The following is a 21860-nucleotide window of genomic DNA, read 5'->3' as shown; positions in this document are numbered from 1 at the left end:
ACAATTCGAATGTGTACCTTCTGCTGTATCCGTAAATGTCGAAACTATTAGGTCGAGTTGCGAGTCCGTTTCGATTTTTGAAGCTGCCCACCTTTCCAGGTGAATTTCCCTACAATTTTCCCAGCGCGAGTTGGATCTACGCGAGGTGCAGCGGTCGGATTTGATGCTACATCGAACAGACTCAATATATACAACAAAATTATTCCTATGCATTGGATATTTATTAAAATATTTTTGAAACGATTCTGGATCAAATTGGCCCTCGAATCAAAATGAGTTTGACATGCCTGGTTTAATAGCTCGAACCCTTCCCACTCGTCTCGGTCTCGCGAGCGGATTCCCTTCCGCGAGGGAATTAAAATCGCCTCTCTCCCTCTCTTCCCGCCGGAGCTTAACGATCTCGACCAAGACACGGGGTGTTTTCTTTTCCTTTTTTTTTATCCGTTTCGAGGGACGAAGTGCGTTCAATGCGGGTGCAGCCGCGAATTGCACGAGGTGCATGCGAAGGTTTCATTAAGAGGAGCGCGCGACACGTAGCGTCGGAAAGAAAATTGCGAGTTGCGGGCCGCGTGCGGGGCTTTATTAAGCGCGTTTCATGCGCGATTTGCATTCGTCTGGGTCGGTGATAGATTTGAAATTCCCACGTAGAACGTGCACCGGTTATATAGGGTCGAGAATTCGAATCGGGACGAATACCGGCGACGCCTAGTGGAACGTACCTATGTAACCGCGCGTGATTGTGTCGATGGGAGGGTCGAACGGAGAGGGCGAACAGGAATAAGGGATCGCGACGGAGATGGCTGCTGAAAGAGAGGGGCTCATACGGCCGTAAGGGAACGGACGGAGAGAAAAACACGGCGATGAGAGAGGGAGAAAGTAGATCGAAGAAGAGCGAAAACGAAGCGTTGCCGCGCGGCTGAAGGAGGACAGAGAAAATCAAACGGGTGAAGAGCGGTAACGATGGGGAAAGAGGCGGCGAACTGGGGAAGGGTGGCATCGAAACGAAAATAGTGGGAGCAACGCGGAAATGTATGAATGTACAAACCGAAGAACGATGGGAACCGGGTTAAACGGGATGCAGCGCCGAGAAAGAGGGCGGAAGGAAAGAAATCGTTGAAAACCTCGAAAAGCAACGCGGTCGAAAAATTGAATAGACCGAGCGAGATAAAGGATGTTAAATGGAAAGCAAAAACACTCGTTTGGTACCTCGTGGGGGGAGGGGGGGATAGCGGGGCCCGGCGGAACGAGGGATCGCGCGTCAGAAAGGATGAAGCGAATAAAATGGAAGATTACGTGTGCCGCGAAAGAGCTGGTTGAAAATTAGAGCAGGACACGACGCGCGGAAGAAACGTGCGGCAAGAAATACATCGAGCCAGAACGACGGAGGTGGGGAGAGCTTACCGAGCGGGAGGGAAAATCGCTGGGAAGTCGGTGGAAACGGGACGCGTGTTAGGAGGAAGCGAGATACGTACCAGGTGGAGGTGGAGGTGGGTGGCTGTGAACGAGGTGCGGAGGGTTAGAACGAGAGAGACACAGAGGTATGGTGGCGGATAGAGATGGATAGAGAGAGGTCGTGGCAGCTTGAATGGGGCTAGTTTGAGATAGTTAGCGGGCCTTCAGAGGCACAATCGGCCGCGATTGGCGGGCCTACAATCACACGTCGCATTATATGTCCATCAGCGCAGCGGATCTTGCAAATACGTTAGCGCGCGAGCCAACGAGTTACCATCCGCAAAAGTCTTCAATTCAAAACCGTCGTCGCTGCGGATAGAGGCCTGCGGTCAGGATAGTTCCTCAGACGCGATGCGTTTAGCGTAGGATGCTGCTAGTTCGAAAGTATTCCGGAGAAGGTGCGAACTTCGAATGAGAATCGCAGATGACACGAATCTTGGCTGTAGAAGATATCGAAAGAAAGTTTTAGCAGGTTGCAACTGCACAAGAAACTACGTATGGGTAGTAAATAAATTAGCTAAACCAATCGTTATACATGTATTGAAATAAAACGAAATTGATGATCCACCTACTTCCCAACGTGGTATCTATTATAAGGCATTTATCGAGACATGCATCGAAATGGACGGAAATTTGGAAAATGTCCATTTTTAAGCATACGTTTACTAACCGTGTTTTGTTTATGCCAAATTATTCTTTCTAATAAAATTCTCCTATCAAACGCTTAATACGTTAGTTGCGACTGAACAGTCTCAAGGAGCTTTCGGGATTTCTGGGCCTCCCGTATTCAATTCCAAGGGAGGACAAATAGTAACCGATATTAAGTGAAGGCACATCTGCGAGGCAATACGCGATTAGACTCAGAAGCACCGAAGCAAATATTGTCTTTTCTAATCTGCCGTTGGAGTCGCGCTATCTTGGAATTACCATGGGATAGGATCGAATTCTTAGGGAGTTAATTGGGTCCTGGCGAGGGATTTCGTGCGAAGATTCCGGATGCAAAGACAAACGGGAATGGTCATAACCCTTAGTCCTGTTTACCCAGGGGTAGAGTTACATTCAAAGGATGTACTCCGGAACTGTTATCCGATGATAAATGAGCCAGGTGTGCCTTCCATTAAAGCTTTTCCGAGTTAATGTGCGCCATTTACAACGTATGGCAATCTCTAACGAGCGATAAATAACGAATGACGTTTAAAATATATTTTTCCCTCGCTGATGTGATATGAAATTGCTGGAAAATCGTTGAGCATACTGTTCTCTAGCTTTTAAATATCAATATGTAGTAACTTTTCATCTCTGACACGGGAAATACTGTGAAAGTTTAATGTTTTTATAAAAGTTACAAATATTTTAGCGGGTAATCGCGGAAAGAGAATTGTATACATTCACGTAGACGGATGCGGAGCAACCTCCAAAGGTAGCCAATATAAATAGGCATGATTATTCGAAACCTCAGATCAAACGTACCTAGAGAAACAGCAGCAGACGACTGACGGAATAACTAATTTATCAATTCTTCGCTTCGGTTGGCTCCGATACCTATGGCTATATTTGCGAACTCGTGTAAACAGACCTTCGAACTCCCATGGCATGTTGTCGAATCGTCGTCCTTGTATTTGGCTACGGAAGACCTCTGGAAAGCTCGGGGGTCCTGACAGTAACCTGCAAAATTATATATTCTTGCACTTATTTGTTCGAATTATTTATAACGGGCCACTTTTAACCGCGATGAGATCGATGCCATTAACGAAATCAATCAGTAATATTTTACACGGTTCAAATGTCGAAGCAATAATGTACAGTGTGATATACAAGATAGGCGTCGAAATTTCATTTCATTTTATAACTTATGTTTTTAATAAAAAAGTATATTGAGGTATAATTCAGTAGCGAATACTGTTAAAGTGTCGTATATAAAAGCACTTTTAAGAAATGCCTTTTGAAACAAAACAATCAACAATGTACAAGTTAGAGTACAATATACATACCTATAGTGAGAGACGGGAAAGCGATTTAACTCTAAAAAACTGAAACACTACTGAACAGTGCAGTAATGACGCCAATCTGTGTACATCGACTAGCACCATCATCGTTTGTAACGGATTCCATACAGAAATATTGTTCGCGATATACGAGATCGTTAGAATAAAAATTTGGCGTGCAAACGTGACGTATAGCTACGCGAATAAGCAATAAAAGCGTATAATTACCATATCAATAAATTGCAACGGGTAAAACCCAGATTCTTTTTCACAGCTGTAGAAATTGTACGCACAAAGTGGCTTTTATTGAAATTTAACGATTCGGAAAATGATTTTAATTTGTCTACAATTTTTATAACCGTCAAAGTTACTACCTTGTGATTGGCTGTACGTTGGCAACGAATAGAAGCGCTGACTTTTTGAACACGCATAGATAGATGGCGACAATAACATTGTTGCAGTTTTCTATGGAAATTATTCCAAATTTCTTTTTTCGAATTTTAGTATTAACTACGTAATGTTCAATTGTTAAACAAAAAGCGTTTTGTACTAACAATTAAAATTTATCAGCGACATTTTTCGTACACACTCTCAAAGTTGCGTAAACTCGCGACACGTCGAAAATTATAATTCACGCATGTGGAAGCATACACGCATACTTCTGATCACTGCTCGTATGAATTTTAAAATCACGGTTCAATTTCAAATGTTTTAGCACGTAAACCCGATCAGTTCTGAACGTGACTATTATTAATAAGAATAGAAAAAACCAGCAGTTCGTGCGGATTGTACCGGTGATTTTATCGTCTGTCAAGACGAAATTTATAACAGCCATTCTCATTAATCGAACGTTTCCCTTTCACGATTATTTCACTGTTAATGCGCCCATAAGTTCGAATGAAAATGTATTTACTTACCTCACTTTTTACTCACAATAATTAATAGTACTCGTGTATTAGCAGGCAATAGATGACAATGAGAAAGGACGCTGACAAGTGGTACGTGAATCTATCTATTAATGGTTAATGACGTGAATGTATCTACTAACCGCAGGCAAAAAAGTGCGATGGTGCTGCTCATCTAGATTCCCATTAGTCTATGGCGTGACGTCACATAAGGAAAACGCGCGAGCACATTTCTTTCGGGACACGATCTGCGCGGGAGCGTCCTTTCGTTCTTTTCTTTTAGTGAAAATATTCAAAAGTTAGAGTAATTTAGTTGCTCGAAGTATGAAAACAGAGAAACTAATGAAGCAGAAATCCACATCTGTATTGAACTTAACGATGGACACGAGATTTTAGTATTCAAGTAAGAAATTCGAAACTAACTTTTTAACACGATGTATCGAAGTCAAAGTACGTCATTTCAATTTGTTAATACATTAAATGTGTAACAAAATTGTACGACTTATAAAAATTACACGATTTAACTTCAACATTATGAAAAATAAAACATATCTGAAATTTAATATTGATTGCTCGCGAAATAATTAAATTCTGCCAATATTTAGTCTTAAATCATAACGGTAGGAGTGCTAAATTCGTGTCCAATCAGAAAAGAGTATTAAATGCAACGGTTATTCTATGCTACAGATGAGATGTACGAATCAGTGTTTGAGATCGTAATGCGAAACTACGGTATGTAGCTCAAGTCGCGAAAATATAACGATATTAAGACGTTAAGTAAATAGTTTGTCTAGTACCTTTGTGTATTCAGTTTACAGCCGTAGTTTCTACGAAGGGCATTCTCAAAAACAACTTTACTCGAGATACAAGGCCTCTTTTCGGAAGATAACATCGAGAGTCGAGGCATTGGCCTACGTGACTACCTCACTTCGCCCCCCACCCCTCGCCCATTAATTCGCGAGCGTGTCAGGACCTGTTCGTCATTCCTTCTCTGGAAAATGGTGGGACGAGGTTCATTGACAGACTTCGCGTGTAACGCGGTATGTACTTTTTAATTATTGTCACCTTATGTTCCGATTCGTTCATACTAACCTCCTTTACTCTCTTGTTGGTATTTTCCTTTAATATTAACACGTTTATATAATAAAGTCAGACGGAATCGTAAAAAAAGTTGTATCAATTTCGTGCTTCTTTTCCCATATATAATCGATATCAATTATCATACCTCTGAACGAAATTACCATTTCGTAGAACATATTTCGTGTTCAATTTATATTTAATTAAGATATACGTACATTTATATTAACGCGTTGAATCGAAATGTTTGTTTTATTGCTGTTATAGACATTGCTGCAATTCGACTGGAAGGGACGCCATTATGCATGCAAACCGCAAATCGAAGAAATTGAAAATGGAGTCTTGGTAAAATTAATTTAATTATAACAAGTGAATATGTACCTATATATGTTTAGTTTTGTCTTTTTATCGATTAAATTTAATACTAAATCGATAAATAGACAGAACCGTGTGCTTATTTAATTATTTCTTATTTCTAATCCGAATTTACAGTTTTTCTTTCAGATATTTTGGTGATCGCGCGCAATGCGATCAATAGAGTCATTGTTGCGTAGATTAGTCGATTGTTTTTCGAAGCACAGCTGCTTCGAGTAGAGTTGCGTTCACATTTTAAGTACATACACGCGAAGGTCGAGTCAGTTTATATTGCGCAGTTGTAAATTTCATCCAGAGCGTCGTGGCTCTTGCTTTCTAACACGCGACAGTAGAGTCCTTTGCTCGCCGATTTTGATTTTCGGTCGCGTTAGTTTACCATTTCCTTTAATATTTTTTTAAATTATTCCTTTCAAAAGTAGAATTGCTCGTTACCGGTATTAGAATCAGTGCATCACTGAAGAGGAGTTTTGGGCGATGCTCCACGAGTAAACAATGTAAGTATTGCTCAGTTTTGAGCATGTAGATACTTTTATATTAATTTATGAAATGTTTTTAATTTTTACGGTAGATTATAATTGTTTCCTTATTCTTTATAGTTTCTAGATATCATCCCTACATCCTGGCAACCAGCAGGAACATGCAGACGATTTCGCTGATGACTACACTGGGAAACAGCTTCGCAGAGATCTACCTAGAGGTTCATCGTAGTCAACGGTTGGTGAGTCGCATGTGTTTTTGTTCCTCCGATGCCAATCATGTTGTAGATTCACAGGACGAGTTCATTATTTGCAGGATACCATTCCGTGTTCATTGTTTGAACTCGCCTAGGTGGCCAGGTGCTACCTGTATTATTACATAGTTATTTGTATTATTACTGACGAGATTGCCATGTTCAAGTTAATATTTAATGGCAGTATATATGGGAGGAAAATGTTTTTGGAATGATTTAAATGCAAAGAAACATAGACATATTTCTATACATGGTTGCTTCAATAAACTATGTACGAGTTAATATTTGTTGGGCTGATTGTTTGCGTATTATAGTAGAGTCGGGAAAGCTGCTTTGCTACCAGAAGCTGTTCTGAGCGAAGCTGCTTCAAACAGTAGCATCGCTTTTAAAGTACTCAAAAATATTTGTGTAATGTACTAATTCTGACTATGATACGCAACATTACTCGAACAAACTTTAAACATACAACACACGCCCAACCAACAAAAAACAGAACAGATATTCTTTTCTATGCGGAATCACCGCACCGCGTGTTGTGCACCTATGGAGATCGGGTATTGTTTCGAAAAACCGTGTATCGTGCAATTGAGAATTCAGATAACCGTAGTTCCTGCAATCGGCTACACATACTGTTCTGTCGATTCGGTGGGTTTTTATATTTTTCTCCCCGTTATCACAAAAATTGTTTACGTTTATTCGTCGAACGAATATTAATCCCTGAAAATTTGACATTTCCGTCTTGCGAATGATCGCTTTTGTAACTCGTGCACGCTGCCAATTTCAGGGTTAATTTGTATATGGTTTTGATTTCGTGTCCATTGTAAATAATCATGAACGTAATTAGCGCGGTGGTCACACGACTGAAAGTGTATGGTTCCGTTGATATTTAGTTTTCGGTAGAGCGATCAAACGAGTGCCATACAGCGGTGCGATTTGAATTTACGCGCGGGCAGAAAAAGAATCGATCGATTTAAAAAATATTCAAACAATATTAGCAATATCGTCAACAAATTTTAAATAAGTTCATCGCTTGTTTTCACGCCTATTTTTGCTCAGGCTATTGGTATTTAATTTGAGATTTTAAAGAAAATGAAAAGAAACTATTCCCCCGACATATCTGAACTCTTTCCCGCTGTATAGCGATCGAGTTATCCAGATCATCGTCGGATTCTTTCTCCCTCGGTTTAATATTCGATAATGGTTGAGCCTCGTTGATCGGATAAAAATCCACGCGTGTCGATTACGATTCTTTTCCGCGGAATTTTCTTTCCTCGGGCGCGAACGTTGTTGTTCTAAATGTTCAGTTGAGACTTACGCTTTCTCTTCCTACGCATTCTCCGCGCAACACGGTCCGTCGTATGCAGATCGCGGATGAGGCAATTAATCACAATAATGCTGTAATTACTTAATGCACGAGGCAACAAATGCGCCGTCGTCGTTAGCAAAGCGCGCGAGGTTCGTAAAGAGCAGGCGTTTTGAAAAGACCCGGAGGGGGTGTACGGTTTCACGGTAATTTTTTAACCCACTGGAAATCGCCTGGGACCGTGAGGCAGAGAAGTTCGCGCCATATCGAGATTACGAGGAAACGGCGCGCGTTGGGCATCCGCCAATCTGCATGTAAACTTTCAATGAGAGTCCATTGGGGATTTTATGACTTCGAGTTGGACGCAATAACGGGAATATCTTTTGCAGATTGTCGCGGGGACATTCTACGCGTTACCCTTGCCGTGCAAACATTCGACTTCGTCGTGTCATTCATGACGCGATGTCTTTCAAACAGCGTTTCTTTCACGCCTGTAAATGGAGCGGGCGACGACGATATTGCAATGTATCTTATATATTTCTTGATTAGTTGAAACGGTCCTTAATGAAATTAGTTCAGAGTGAACAGAACGATATGATTTCAAATACTTTCTTCGATGAAAATTGTTAGTCTTCATCTTTGAATATTCTGAACAGCATCAGATGGGGTGAAAGATGGTGGATCGAAATACTTTGAATATACCTTACTCTCGATTCTTTCGTTTAAATTTTTCAAACGATCCTCGTACGAGGATTTAGACAAGTTTACCTTGCAGGAACGTCCCATTCTCGTTTTCATTGGGTATAATATAACATGCACGGAACAATCGACGTCAATTAATCGTACAATTATTCGCGTCGTCCAATAAAATAAACGTCCGGGGAACGGCATTTCGAGGATCAAACAGCATTCCCGGGGACGATCGTCTGGCGAGGATCTGCTTTGTTAGAGAAAGCAATGATTCTCGACGGTGGGGCGTAGCTTCGAAGTTCGTAGTGGTCGTAGCCACGGCCGTGGTCGTGGTCGTGGTCGTGGTCGGTAATATTTCACGGTAACGGTATTTAGCGGAACCGTCGCGACTGTCATCCGCGATGAAACGGTGGAGGCAGGGAAGACATTAAGCGTAATGAATTACCAGCCGGGAGGAGTAATGTGTCTTAATTACGGGCCCGCGGCACAATAATTATGTAATTAGGCATTGTTTGCCGACCGGCCCCTAATCACAATCCCGATGTCGCAGCCTCGTCACGGCTCGAGGTGCTGCATCGCGTTATCGACCGGCTCCGTTTCAATGTCGTTCGTCCGCGTCTAGACTACGACTGACTTCCCTGGCCTTTGACCAGTCAAGATGCCACACTCCAGATATTAATTTTCCACGAAACAAAACACGCATGCCTCTATTTTTCAATTTTTTAAAACGATTTCAATTTCATTAATTTTACACCGATTATTTGCGTTGCGTAGGATCAGAAGCTACGTTTGGGTTACGGAAGCTTATTATGCTGTACAGCACGCTAATTATATTTCTCTGCTTTCCTTTTCACTTATGGTTGTCAGATCCATGTTCGGTTGTAAACGATTATGTCGAGTTCAGGTGTCCTTTCTCCCTCGTCAGAATCAGCCAGTCTGCATAACTCATCCCCGACTACCGGATTTGCTGTCGTAACTTACACTGTAATCACGAGGGGTTACCGTCGAGGTGTCCGTCGATTTTGTTCACCCTTTAATATATTGAGCACACAAATAAAAAAGGAACGTATCTTTAAATCGTGGAATTTTTAAATAGCAGTCATCAAGACCGAAGTTCCTTAAATTTCACCCCTTACAATTGAGATTGGACTTTAGATTTTGTGGTTATCGTATTAAAATCTTTCTTCGATCTTCTTCGACGGTGTGGCTCCTTAACGCAAACGTCGATTCGTGGTAGATAGAATCGGAATTCTTAAAATTTTACCAATGCTTTCGTCACGCCAGGACTTCCTGTTCGCGGAGGTCGGGTGATCACGAAGCATTAATATTTATGCGGGAAATCAAATTCCTAAGCCGCGAGGTCTCGGCCTGGCGGAAACGTAAGCAGAGGAATCGAGTCACCTAAAACGCAAGACAAACACGATGGTGTGTCATGGCCTCTACAGATTTCCTGCAAGCATTCGGGGTACCCCCGTCGCGCGTAGCGCAAACCGTTCCTCGCTATTCCAAAATTTACATCGTTCGCCATACTCTGCGCTTCCTGAGAGTATCGTAGGATTCGGGACGGCCGGATTAAGGTTCGGCTTTGTATCAAGCGCGTGGAAGACGCGCGCAAAACGCTATGTTTGCCTATCCGTAAAATAACATTGCTTTGCAGGCGACACTCGTTCCGGCTTAGCGGCGCGTTCGCGTCTCGAAAATAAACTTGGGGTCGAGTTCATAAACAAATTAATAACCGAGGCTGTCGTCCGGCCGTTCCGATAATCGTAAATAAAAGGAGAAAACGTTCGAGTTAATTGGCATCGATTACGTAATGGAGTCTCGGACGGAGCGCCGAAGAGAAATTACTCTCGCGAGGAAAGATAACGTCCTTACGCGAAATTTAGCGAAACGCTAGGCGGAACGAGGGGCATTCCGTTTTCTAATTTATTTCCTTATCTCATTTGGTGTAAACCGAGAGGCCTACACGCTCAATTATTCCTCGAGGAATAACTGCGTAAACTGGTTTGCGGAGTTAAGGCTACAGGGGAGGCAGCCCGTGCAAACCAGTTTGTGCAGTTCAGTACGCACGGGCAACACGGCGTATTTAGACGGTCCTACATGCTCGGCCTAATCCGTGCACACCAGTTTCCCCGGTTAAATACGCGCGAGCAACACTCTTGATTATGTTTCGGTACAAGGCTACCGAAAGAACAATGCTCCGGACGTTATCTTTCCACATCTTCTTTCGATCGTCGATGTCGTCTTAGCGTTAAATATCTTCTCCTTCCGCCTTCCGAATTATCAATCAACGGTGCACGATGTAAAAGCGTACTTCTGTACTCGGAACGCATAAATCAACCATGAATCTCGATGCCGTACTTGCCGTTCCAGCTGGAACTTTTACATTGGTCTTCTTATGGCTGATTCATGAAGTCCGTTACCCGTACTATAACTCTATTACGTTGGACCTGCAGCTCAAACGACAGCGGCCTCCTTAACGACGACGTGAGATCGACCATGAGCTCGCGTGGTCGTTACGCTCGGGCCATTTCTATTGCTTTTGGCCCGCGTGGTTCTTGACCAATGCTCGGCTATTATAGATTCGCGTAGAGTCGGTGAATAATCGATGACGGAGAATTATCGGGCACGTGGAAGTTGGTACGGTCGCTGGGAGACATATACGCGTCGTTCGCAAGGGCCAGGGAATTAATCTTGAACTCGGTGGACTTTGATCCTTTCACGGGGCGCCTAATGTGCTGGAATATTTTGCCGCCCGACCGGTGCAGAATAGTTCGTTTGCCCCTGCACGCGCGTCACGATGACTTAACGATTACCGAAGTATTGAATATCCCGTAATGAAACTCGAGTCCTCGGTGACGTCTTCATTTTCTTCATAGTTGGACTATTATGTCGGGCCGCGAAGGGATGGAACGGGACGGTTCGTTTACCACGGCTCGTCGCGAAGCCGAAACGGAAGGTACAGCACCATCGCGGAATGACACAATAGCTCGGAATTATTCATAATTTTAGCAAGTTAGTTTAATAAACTTAAAGCGAAGGTGAGCATTCATCAGAACGCGCGGAGAAAGCGCGGCTCGAGGGAGGGAAGGAAGGAAGGGGTTATAAATACGTCGCGAAGACACTCTTTAGCCGACGAGAAAGGAAGAATGAAGAAGATGGGAGGAAGGGGTTAGTTACACACACCTCTCGCAGCCCTGATTTGCATGTCTAAAGCTCGAGTTTAACATCCACTGAGTGTCGTGGTCTCTAGCGGGGACGGCTCATTTAATCGCAAAAAGAAACGCCAGAAAAAGAAACGAGTAGACCTTGAGTGTTTCGCGTTTATGGTGACGAGTCCCTTTTCATTTATGTTTGAACGATCAATGACGGTGGCTCAAGAATATTTTTCAAACAGTCTGGCCTTTAGAATTCCCATGGGAACGGAATCTCAGACCGCGGTTTTAATTTTACGTTTAAGACACGAAACGAGGAAATGAAACAAACTATACATTTCCACAAAAAATCATTATTACTGCGTGAGATCTTTATTACCTCGTTACGAGATCGTTTGCACATCGTTGTAGAGAGTTATTACAGAAATTCTAAGTTTAAAACGATCCTAAAACTTGTTATTTAGTTTGTATGACTTTTACGACATGTTTTGATTTGGAAATAACAGTATTTTACATTATTAAATTTGACAAAAACTGTTAACTCTCAAGATAGATTTTTCTCCGCTCTTGTTCCGGTCCAGTTGCGCAGTCAATATTATTGAATATGTATACTGGTGATCCCAGGTTAACCGAAAACAGAGATTTTGAGGGATAAAGCGGTATTGATTTATGAAAGGTCCCAAGCGTCTATCAGAGCGAAATAGGTTGCGCGAATCACAGGTTGCGGGGTAATAGATATAGCTGTGATATGAAAACGATATTTTTGCGCGTAGATCCTTTCTTTGTTTAGTTCTGGAATTTATGTCTACGTTCGAATGAATCAATAAGCGCGAACATCATTCATCCTTTTCATCTACTGAACAATATATCGCAGAATTCTCATATACGTTCAGAAACTGATTAAATATTGGATAAATTGGCTCTTGCGATTTTAATAAAACATTGTTGTACAGATCCTTAGGAAAAATTGGAACTTTGAATCACTGTTAACTTTAAAATCAAAACCGAAATAATAGACACGGAACAAATTTTCGTTATTTCTTGCTCGCGGCGTGTCTGAGAGTGTGGTTGGATTACCCGATGAAACGAAATTCACTTTATAGAACAACTCGGCAACTTTCGCGTTGGATTTGGTCGTCGCAAATGGATGTAGGGAGTCCCGTCGATCGGTCGAAGAGACTTTTGTAACTTTTACTTGGTTCAAGAGATCTAACTTTTGTTTCCATAATGTATTAACGCAAACGTTTTAACGCGATCGAAGATAGAGGACAGTTTGAAATGTGTATCTTTCTGGAACGCGTTATATTGGCTCCTCTTCAAATGTGCCCACCGAATGAGGCGAGAGATGAAATTGAATGCTTCTACTATTAGCCGTATAACGGAATTGTAAAGCGATCCCTCTCTTCTATAATATTATACATCGACGGCCATACATTTCGCCGTACAGTGACGCATGAAAGTACTCGAGAGCTCTTTAACTAAAGTTTAGTTATCGAGAAATACTTACTTTCAAAATACTTTTAATGTACTACGCCAGATACATAATAACAACAATTTAGCACGAAACTACTTTCAACGGGGTTCGAGGAGTTGGCAAAAAAGCGAAAATAACTCAATGTTGTCGAATAGGTCCGGTACACGTTTAAAAAAAATGCGACGCGGCGAACGTTTTAGTACTTGCAGCGAGTACTTTAGTAGTTCCAAAGTACACGTACGCTACAGTTTCACCGGGCTGAAATTTACTTTACGATCGGTATTAACATAACTTACCGAATGCCCGCCGCAATTTACAGTCCAATAATTATCCATTTTCTGTTTGCATTGTTCTCCGCAGAGGCAACCGACAATTTAAGGAAATTTCCATAATAAGCTACGGTTAAGAGTAATATTACTCGAGACATAAATCCCTGGCGCCCCCTTTTCTCCACCTTCGTTCTGCCTCATCGGGAACCTACGAACGGCTCCTCTCGACCCTTTCCACCTTCGGCCCCGCGACAGAACTTCGACCCACGTAGCGGATGTAAACGATAAGGAACACTTTTTATTTCCACACAATTACATCGATGATATCGCTCGTCGTGTCGGTTACACGCGATTCGTCTCCGCGTTCCCGGATTCGGTATCCCACGGAGCCTTAGGCAAATCTGAATTTATTCCGGCGCCCTTGCACGCCCTCCGCGCTTAGATTTATCGCATCGCGTTACATCGGGACTAGCTACGCTTTATTTATGAACGTTAAGTGGTTTTCTGCCGATGCGTGTAGTTACGACACTGTTGCATGTTGTAAACACCGATAACGCGAGTTTCGTGGGAGCTTTCTACCTAAGTACGTACAGGGAGAAACTTCTACGGTAGAACCGTCGTTATCCGCGCTAATAGGGAGACAAGACTGTTTGGTTAAGGAAATTTTCAAATAACAGAACGCTTTCCTGACGTTATCACGTTCGCGGGATGGAGATAAATTATTTAAAGAAATTCTTCTCTGGAATGGAGCAAGATTGTTGGTGTATGATCGGTAGGCAATTAGGAGGGCGAGATTACTAGTTTGTTGCGGAGCTCGTTGCGTGCTCGGGGAACAGGAATTCCAGGTGTTGTCGTAATCATCATAAAACGTCGTGCCTATCAGTTTTAAAAGCGAAACGATTCGCGTAGAAGCTGTCGCTATCGAAGGCTCTTGACGGGGGCAGCCTGTTACGTCGATCGCAGCCGACAATCGCAATTATCCAGTAGATAACGATTCCCGGAGGGCCGCCGCTAATTAATATAACCGGCGACGACTCGTTCGCGATTGACAGGAAAATGCACGGAGGCCCAGCTTCGTGGCCGCTAGCGTTCGTTCGCTCGCTTCGTGTCGTGCCAGCATGGCGTAGAGGGAGCTCCGCCATCGGGCGGAAGGGTAACTGGGGGGGCTCGCAATTTGTCAGGTGACAGCCGAGAGACTGGAATAAATGGACAATTACACAAATACAATGTTTGACGTCATTTCAATGACGCGAGAGACACCTGTGATTGATTGTTAATTGCCTCGGTTTGTTACCCCGACCGGCGATGGAATGGGGTGGGGGGCAGGTTGAGGGGGTGAGTGGGTGGCTACGTGGGAGTTTGGGTGACGCTGGGTGACGGCCGGGAGGCGAGAGAGGTAACACAGGGTGGGTGCGAATAATTTAATTGAACCGATCGATGCGCTGAGTGTTTTCACCGCTTTTTCCGTTACTTTGCCTCTTTCTTTTTATTCAAATCGAGCTCATTCGTCTTTGCCAGTGACCGATACCGCTTTCAAATCTCGCGTTTCCATTGTTCTGCCCCGATTGGGAACCCTTCGTCGCGAGATTCGGTCGACGAAACGCATCTTGACTAGAGACGCTCCTTAACCCTTGCATCGATAATCAGATACTATGCTTTTTTTGTAATATTGCAATTTTCTAGTTTACTGAAACCTCAATGCTCTTTTGAATCCATACATTACGTTAGAAGTATCCTAAAAGATAGTACTATTACAGAAAATTTTGCTCGAGTCTTGAAAGATCCTGTTAAAGTTAATTTAGTCCGATAATCGTTTTTTGATTCCGACACGTGCTACGCAATCATCTCGTCGCGACTCCGTAGTTTTTCTTTTTTCCGGAAGTTACGAGCAAAGAAACGAGCACGGAAATTTCGCGAGCGACGTTGGGCTGAATGTTTAAGAGGAACATAACTTGGCAGCTAAGAAGTAAATAATAGAAACGTCGTAAAACGAGCGGGTGGATTTAAAAGATGCCACGAGAATTATTCGGGTCCCGTAGGGGAGGACAATATTATCGCGACATACGTACAACAACGATCAAAATATGGCGACGTCCGCGAAACAAATGTTTCATTTCCGAACTACGTTATTAATATCCGTGTTTTCAATAGCAGTGGAATTTATTAGCAGACTCTTTGTTTGTTTCTCTGTAGATTCGTGTGTATGAATATTTCTGCCACGAGTAATTACGAGACACGCGAATAAATTATACGGTTATATTCCTTGCTTGGATTTTCCAGTATAAAATGTGCTTCCGCCAAGTGTTATTATAAATCTCTCGCATTCCACGATTATGAAATTTCTGATAATTAATTTAATCCCAACATAGTGATTTTGCTTGTTCGAATCGTCCAGTCGGTTCGCGGATGTTATTTCTATTCAGTTTTAAAGGCACGTTCAATAATTTCGGAGCGTTAAAATTTTTCCAAATTTGTTATACAGTGTTTCTTTTCTGCGAAACCGATTAACGTAGGGCATTTGTTGAATGAATTCTACGTACTCGTGAATTATATAATACGGTTCAATTTAGGGAATTGCACCTACGTTATTTATGAATAATTGAATTACAAAACGGCGGACGTGAAACGCGCAGACCCGTTGTCCGAATATTTTCGTTGCCCTACCGTAATTCGCGCAATCTTTAAGTCCGATCGCTGCACGCGAAGGAGTAATGAAAAGTTCGTTTCACGCGCGATTACGCCCGCAATTTGTACGCGTACGAACCGACGCTTTTTTTCTTTTTTTCTTCCCTTCGTCGATCTGATACGGGGGAATTGTTTCCCGCGTCACGTCGCGTCCGATCGAACGTTAAAATTTGCGACGCCCGATGATTCGGGCAAATTAATTCGTCGGCGGATCGCGTTAGAACGCATTCGTCGGGTTAACTTTGTTAAGAACGCGTCGACTTGTTCTACCCGCTCGTATCGGAACAGCGCAGCTGCTCGATTAAAACTGCCAAACACACGTTGCTGCCTGCCCACGGGCTATCTTTTCAGAACCTTCGTATCCGACGCTTATAACCGCGCAAATTAAAAGTTTCCATCGCGCAATGGAAACTTTTTCCCGACCGAATGCACGCAACGTAAACCACTGCTCAGATTGCGATCTGTTTACTTCGGAGCGATGGATGTTTCCACGGTTCCACGAACATTTCCCATTTCTTCGAGTCGTCTCTTCGAAAGGCACTTGTTACGAATAATTATAAACAAAATTGGCAGGAATTTGTTTGGTGGATAATTGCGATAAATTAAAATTTTAATTACATTTCAACTGACTTCGTGCTCTGATTATTTAATGAAGATTTATTTGCTTAAGATAAATAAACACATTAATTAGGTACACGAGCGCAAGCACGAAATTATATTATTACAGCGAATAATAAACATCAACCATGCACATACAAACTCTATCCCATTCGTCTGACTATAACCGGTCTAATCTACTTGATACTTGCCCGCAGAGTATTCAATCGCAAATAGGAACCGATCCAACAGGATATTCATTACTCTCTACGCGTATTAATTAATTAACATTAGTTCGCGAATACTCGCGTATTTCCAAAGCTAATATTTTCATTTTTGTTCTCGCCTCTCGGCAAAGATTGTCGCAGACCGACCGTAGAAACTGGAGCAGTCCGTTAAAAAGTCTGTAGTGTTCTCGAGACGGGATTCCCGGAGCACAATCGCTATTTCTGTACGTTTATCCACGATGAAACCTCTTTAATTCGCGCGTCGTCAATTTTCACCGGGCGAATAAAATCACGCGAACCGATAAATTGTACACGCTGGAGGGGAGGGAGTCGCCGGTACACCGGTATACATTTAATTTCCCATTAAAATGCATGCACATGGCCACGTTTATTTACCGGTCGATTACAATTTCGACTTCTTCCGCGTTATTACGTGTAAGCAGTGCTCGCAATTGGCCGCACGGTAGACCGTGAACGAGTGCGGACGAGTGTGGATGGGCGTTGTGGAAGGCGAATAGGGGAGCGTAGGTTCGCGTACATCAGAGATTCCTAGGCACGCCGGCAAACACAGATAGTGCGTCAGCGTGTTAATGGAGCTATCAGTCAACATACACGGTTGAGCGACGTCTCAATCAAACACCGATGCACTCCTGACCTACGTTACATCAACGGCCCTGTTTTCGCATCGCGTTCGATTCAGCATCGACCAGATTTCTCCGTCCCACCTCTTACCTCATTATACACGGTGATTACGGCTTCCCCCGGCCCGGTAATTAATGCCGGGTTCTCCTAAGTTTTAATTGGTTGATTTCGACCCAAACGGCGGGGTAACGATTGTAATTCCGAACGCGCTCGAGTGGAAACGAATCTTTTGCTGCGATATTCCTGCCGCGAGGCTAGGTCGCGATCGTCGTAAGCAACCGGATGCAACGAAATCGCTAAAATCGAGCATCGTCCAAGAGTTTTTATCGCAATTGTAAGGACGTTTTTGGTCAAACGTAAAAAGTTACTGATCGCCTCATGACATACACTCACCTAGAAAGCACAGAAAAAAATTGTTTGTGATTTTATGATTTCAACATTTACTCTTCAAACAGAATATTTGTTTCCTCATTTAATTTTTTAACAACGCAGCAACAGTATTTGAGAGCCGAGATTTTACAACTGGGAAATCAGGCGATGCAAAATGCAGCATTCACTTTTGCAAATTTATCCCTTTGTCAGGGCTCAACATTGTTGCAGAACCCATCTTGCGACCAACTGAAGTTTTACCTGTTTCTTTTTTTGCCAATTAGTGTAGTACGTGGAACCTTGTAGAGTTTAGCAACTCGTTCTACTTATGTTTTTTGATACAGCTACTTTCTTACTTAATTAGTGACGCATGTAGCAATCTTTGATATATTATAAATATAAAAAGTTCTACTATTGTTCTACTAGTTAGTAAAAGTTCTACTAGGTAACTATAGCAATAAAGCTGTTGCTCTTTGCTTGTTTTAATCACGTATCGTGTCGCGTCAAAGGCGAGTGAGGAAAAGGGTTAAATTTAATCAAAAGTGTGGGAAGTGTCGATCAGTGGGTCATCGTCGATTACCAGTACGTTTATCCTGCGCGACGTTATTAAAGGGTGATGTGTCGTTTTATCCTCGCACGTCCGACACGAGGCGTTTTAATGAAGCGCGGCGATAAAGCTTTTGCAAAAAATATTAATCAACGTGGCGTACTGCTCAAACGACATAGGTTACCGAGAAGTTTACGGACAAACGATAACGAATGCGTTATCGTACCGTCGACCGGTCGACGAAACAAGCGGAACGAAAATCGACGCGTCCATCGTCGGCGGACGAGGGAGCGCGAAAAAGACGGGAGCACAGGGACGAGAAAATTAATTTTCCGCTGTCTGTATTTTACGCCGGACAGTCTACATTGGGAAATCCCATTTAATCGGTCGTATTTCAACGTCACCCTTATTACCCGATTTTATAAATTTTCCGAGAATTTTCTCTGTAAAATTAATTAATGTACATTCTTGATTCGTCGAGCCGAGCCCCGACGGTCGGTTTTAACTCGTCCCTTGCCAATTTTCTTTCCACGTTTTCCGCCGATGATTTCGACCGGTCGCCATCTATCCGTGGAAAATCCTCTCTTTCGTTCCGACGCGCAGAGGAAGCGAGAGGACATCCGTCCGGGGACGGGTTGTCCAGTATGCAAATTCGTTTTATTGTCGCGGCACAGAGAGTCGACCAGACGCGGACCCGTGTAAACGGCCATCTTCGCTACCCGCCTTAATTTCATTCATGCCCTCTGTACCCTCAGGGTGGCCCCCGCCCACCCTCTTCCCCACTTTAATTACTGCCAATTGCCCTTGCCGCACGCGAATTATGTCATTTCCACATGAGCAGCACTTTAGCGAAATTTTCGCTAGCTAGTCAGAAACGAGACGACTGCACCCGGCTTTTCTAGCCCTCATTCTACTTTTCCGGGAACCCCTTGCTCCCTCGTCCCACCCCCTCTTGCGTGCCCTGTCGTAATAAGGGAATAATTAATTAACTGCACTTCCGTATTTCGTTTTTGCGCTTCAACCTTCCCAGGTATAAAATTTATGTGTATCCGGGACCTTAATTAAATGGTACAATTTGACGGAACTACCGTATGGAAGTTTATGTTAATTTGCGAACGTACTTGCCCGTCGGGGTACAGCCAGCACTATGAATGTCGCTAGACTACATTCTCCTTTATCCATGCTCTTAATTAACGTTCGAATGGCACCTGCTTACGTACAGCGATATTACACCGAGTAATAAGTCCAACGGTATAAGGTTGATTGGAATTTTTGGTGAAATTACAATTAATGTTACGCTTACGTATCTTCTTCGCTGAATAATCAACCTTAACAACCTGTTTTTCATTTTAATAAACAGTAGAAAACATTCCTACACTCGCGACGCTTACTCTCCACTCTCATTTTGAAAGTAAAATATTTTAGTAGGCTAAATTCATTACGAATACACGGGAAATGGCCTGCAAAAATCGTTGTAGAATCGTTATTACTTAATTTAACATCTCCTTCCTTCCCAGTTTAATTAGTGCTTCGATTCGTGTTATTCCAAACAATGGTTGGTCAGGGGCTGAGAATCCCGGCGCGAAATATTCTCCGAACGCTCGATTCTTTTCACTTTTTGTTTCCTGTTCATTGAAAAACGTATTTTACGAGCTTTATCACGGTAACGCGGCATTTCGAAACTCGGTAGATGAAATAAGGCGCGGACTTGTACTTTTTATTTGCGCGCTGGCTACAAATCAGTACCGTGCGACCCGTGTAGTCTGACTAACAGAATGCACGCACGAGAATAACACCACTAATGGAGAAAAATCACCCAGGTATGATAACATGCCTCCGAACTAATGCCATACACGATGCTACAACTACCGTTGCTGTAACACCGAAAATTTTCCCGTTGCGCTCCTTGTTTTCCCCGAAAAAAAACCTGCAGACACGTCGCGCGCAGAAAAACCGTGTTGAATTTAGAAACGTCGCGTGGCCCGTGTTCGATTTTACTCAAAATCTATGTGGACGAGGAAGTAAACCATCCTTCAACGCGCGACAGTAATTTGTAATTCTCGAAACGATGCTCCGCAGCCAGATAATTTCTTTTCCGCCGAATTTTAATAATAAATTTTAATATTACGAACCGTGTATCATAAATTTTCGTTCCCGAATATCCCACGGGATCATAAAAATGTAGACTTAACCAAGGAATATAAAAATGGAAAGACTGTTTTTACGGAAATTTAAATTCAATTGATTAATCTGCAATTAGGATTCATTTAACAAGAGTAAGATAATTTAATAAACTTGCATTCCTTGTTCGAGACTCTTAAATACTAAAAAAGGATGGATGGACTTTGACAAGCATTCGCCCGGTTCGTTTACCCTTCTTTTCCGTCCCATTGGGGTTAATACGACTGATTGATCTAGAATTACAAGTGCGCGGTGACCATCCACCTAGGAAGACGAATCGAGCGTCCCGGTTTTCTGCGAAATTAGCTCGGAATTCACTTTCAAATTTGCTCTTACGCCGGAATTTGATAGCCATGCTTATTTTAGCGGTGAAAAAGGACGAGGTTCCTTCTTCGATTAAACATACGCGGGGTTAAACAGGGTTGAATCGACACGAGGCTGAGGGAACTCGGGGATCTTTCGAATTGGTCCAAATCGAGAGACGTGAAAGTTTTATGGAGCTTCCCTTCGGGGTAGTTGGAAATGTCGAAACGTCGGTACTGACCGTTCGACGGGAACCCACCCTTCCGTGCATCCTCGTTTAATAACTCGAACGAGGGGGCGACTTCTACTCGTGGACGTCAGTAACAAGGGTTAATTGTATCAGCGAACGAATTACGTGTTTTTCGGGCATCTTTCAGTTTTTATCAACTTTGCGTTTAATTTACAACACAATAAATACAAATATTTTCACTTGACAATTTAACGATGAAAGAGGTCAAACGAGTTCACGCCGGTTGGTAATCAGAGCCACGGATAACGCGATTATTCAACAAACATTTCGTTCGAAAAAAAGCCACAAATGTATTTTAGTTTTTCCCTTCGATTCTTTGCGAGCTCTGTACGCCCATAATTTGCATAATTGACGTCACTCAGGGCAATCAAAATGAAATGTCTAATGTCTTTTCCGGGAACCTTTCAGTCAATCACGTCCACCAATTTTATTCTGCTAATTAAATCCGTATTTGAGTTCATTTTTTACGCCCGGTTAAAAGCCAGACGGTATAAATTTTCGGAAACGAAGTTAGTCTAGCCTTTAAATAGGTTCGTAATTTCCGCTCGATCGTGTTTGCAGCATAGTTATGCGTAGTCTAAGCTTTCGTACAGTCGCTGAAATGCAGATTGATACGTTAAATACAAAATTCATTTGAAATAAAG

General features: G+C 42.7%; 1 protein-coding gene across 1 annotated transcript in view; it reads left to right on the top strand.

The window, feature by feature from the left end:
* Positions 1 to 6447: 6447 nt before the first annotated feature.
* LOC122396021 (LIM/homeobox protein Lhx9) overlaps positions 6448 to 21860 on the top strand; it is a 441838-nt gene continuing 426425 nt past the window's right edge. The window contains exon 1 of the mRNA XM_043394097.1: positions 6448 to 6512. The gene's annotated coding sequence lies outside the window, so the exon portion shown is untranslated. The remainder of the gene's footprint in view (positions 6513 to 21860) is intronic.

This window comes from Colletes gigas, unplaced genomic scaffold (genome assembly GCF_013123115.1).
Source record: "Colletes gigas isolate AHSC1104 unplaced genomic scaffold, ASM1312311v1 Colletes_gigas_Sc00006, whole genome shotgun sequence".
Lineage (NCBI taxonomy): Eukaryota > Metazoa > Arthropoda > Insecta > Hymenoptera > Colletidae > Colletes > Colletes gigas.
The sequence above is the reverse complement of the archived record's forward strand: the minus strand, read 5'-3'. Positions and strand labels throughout refer to the sequence as shown.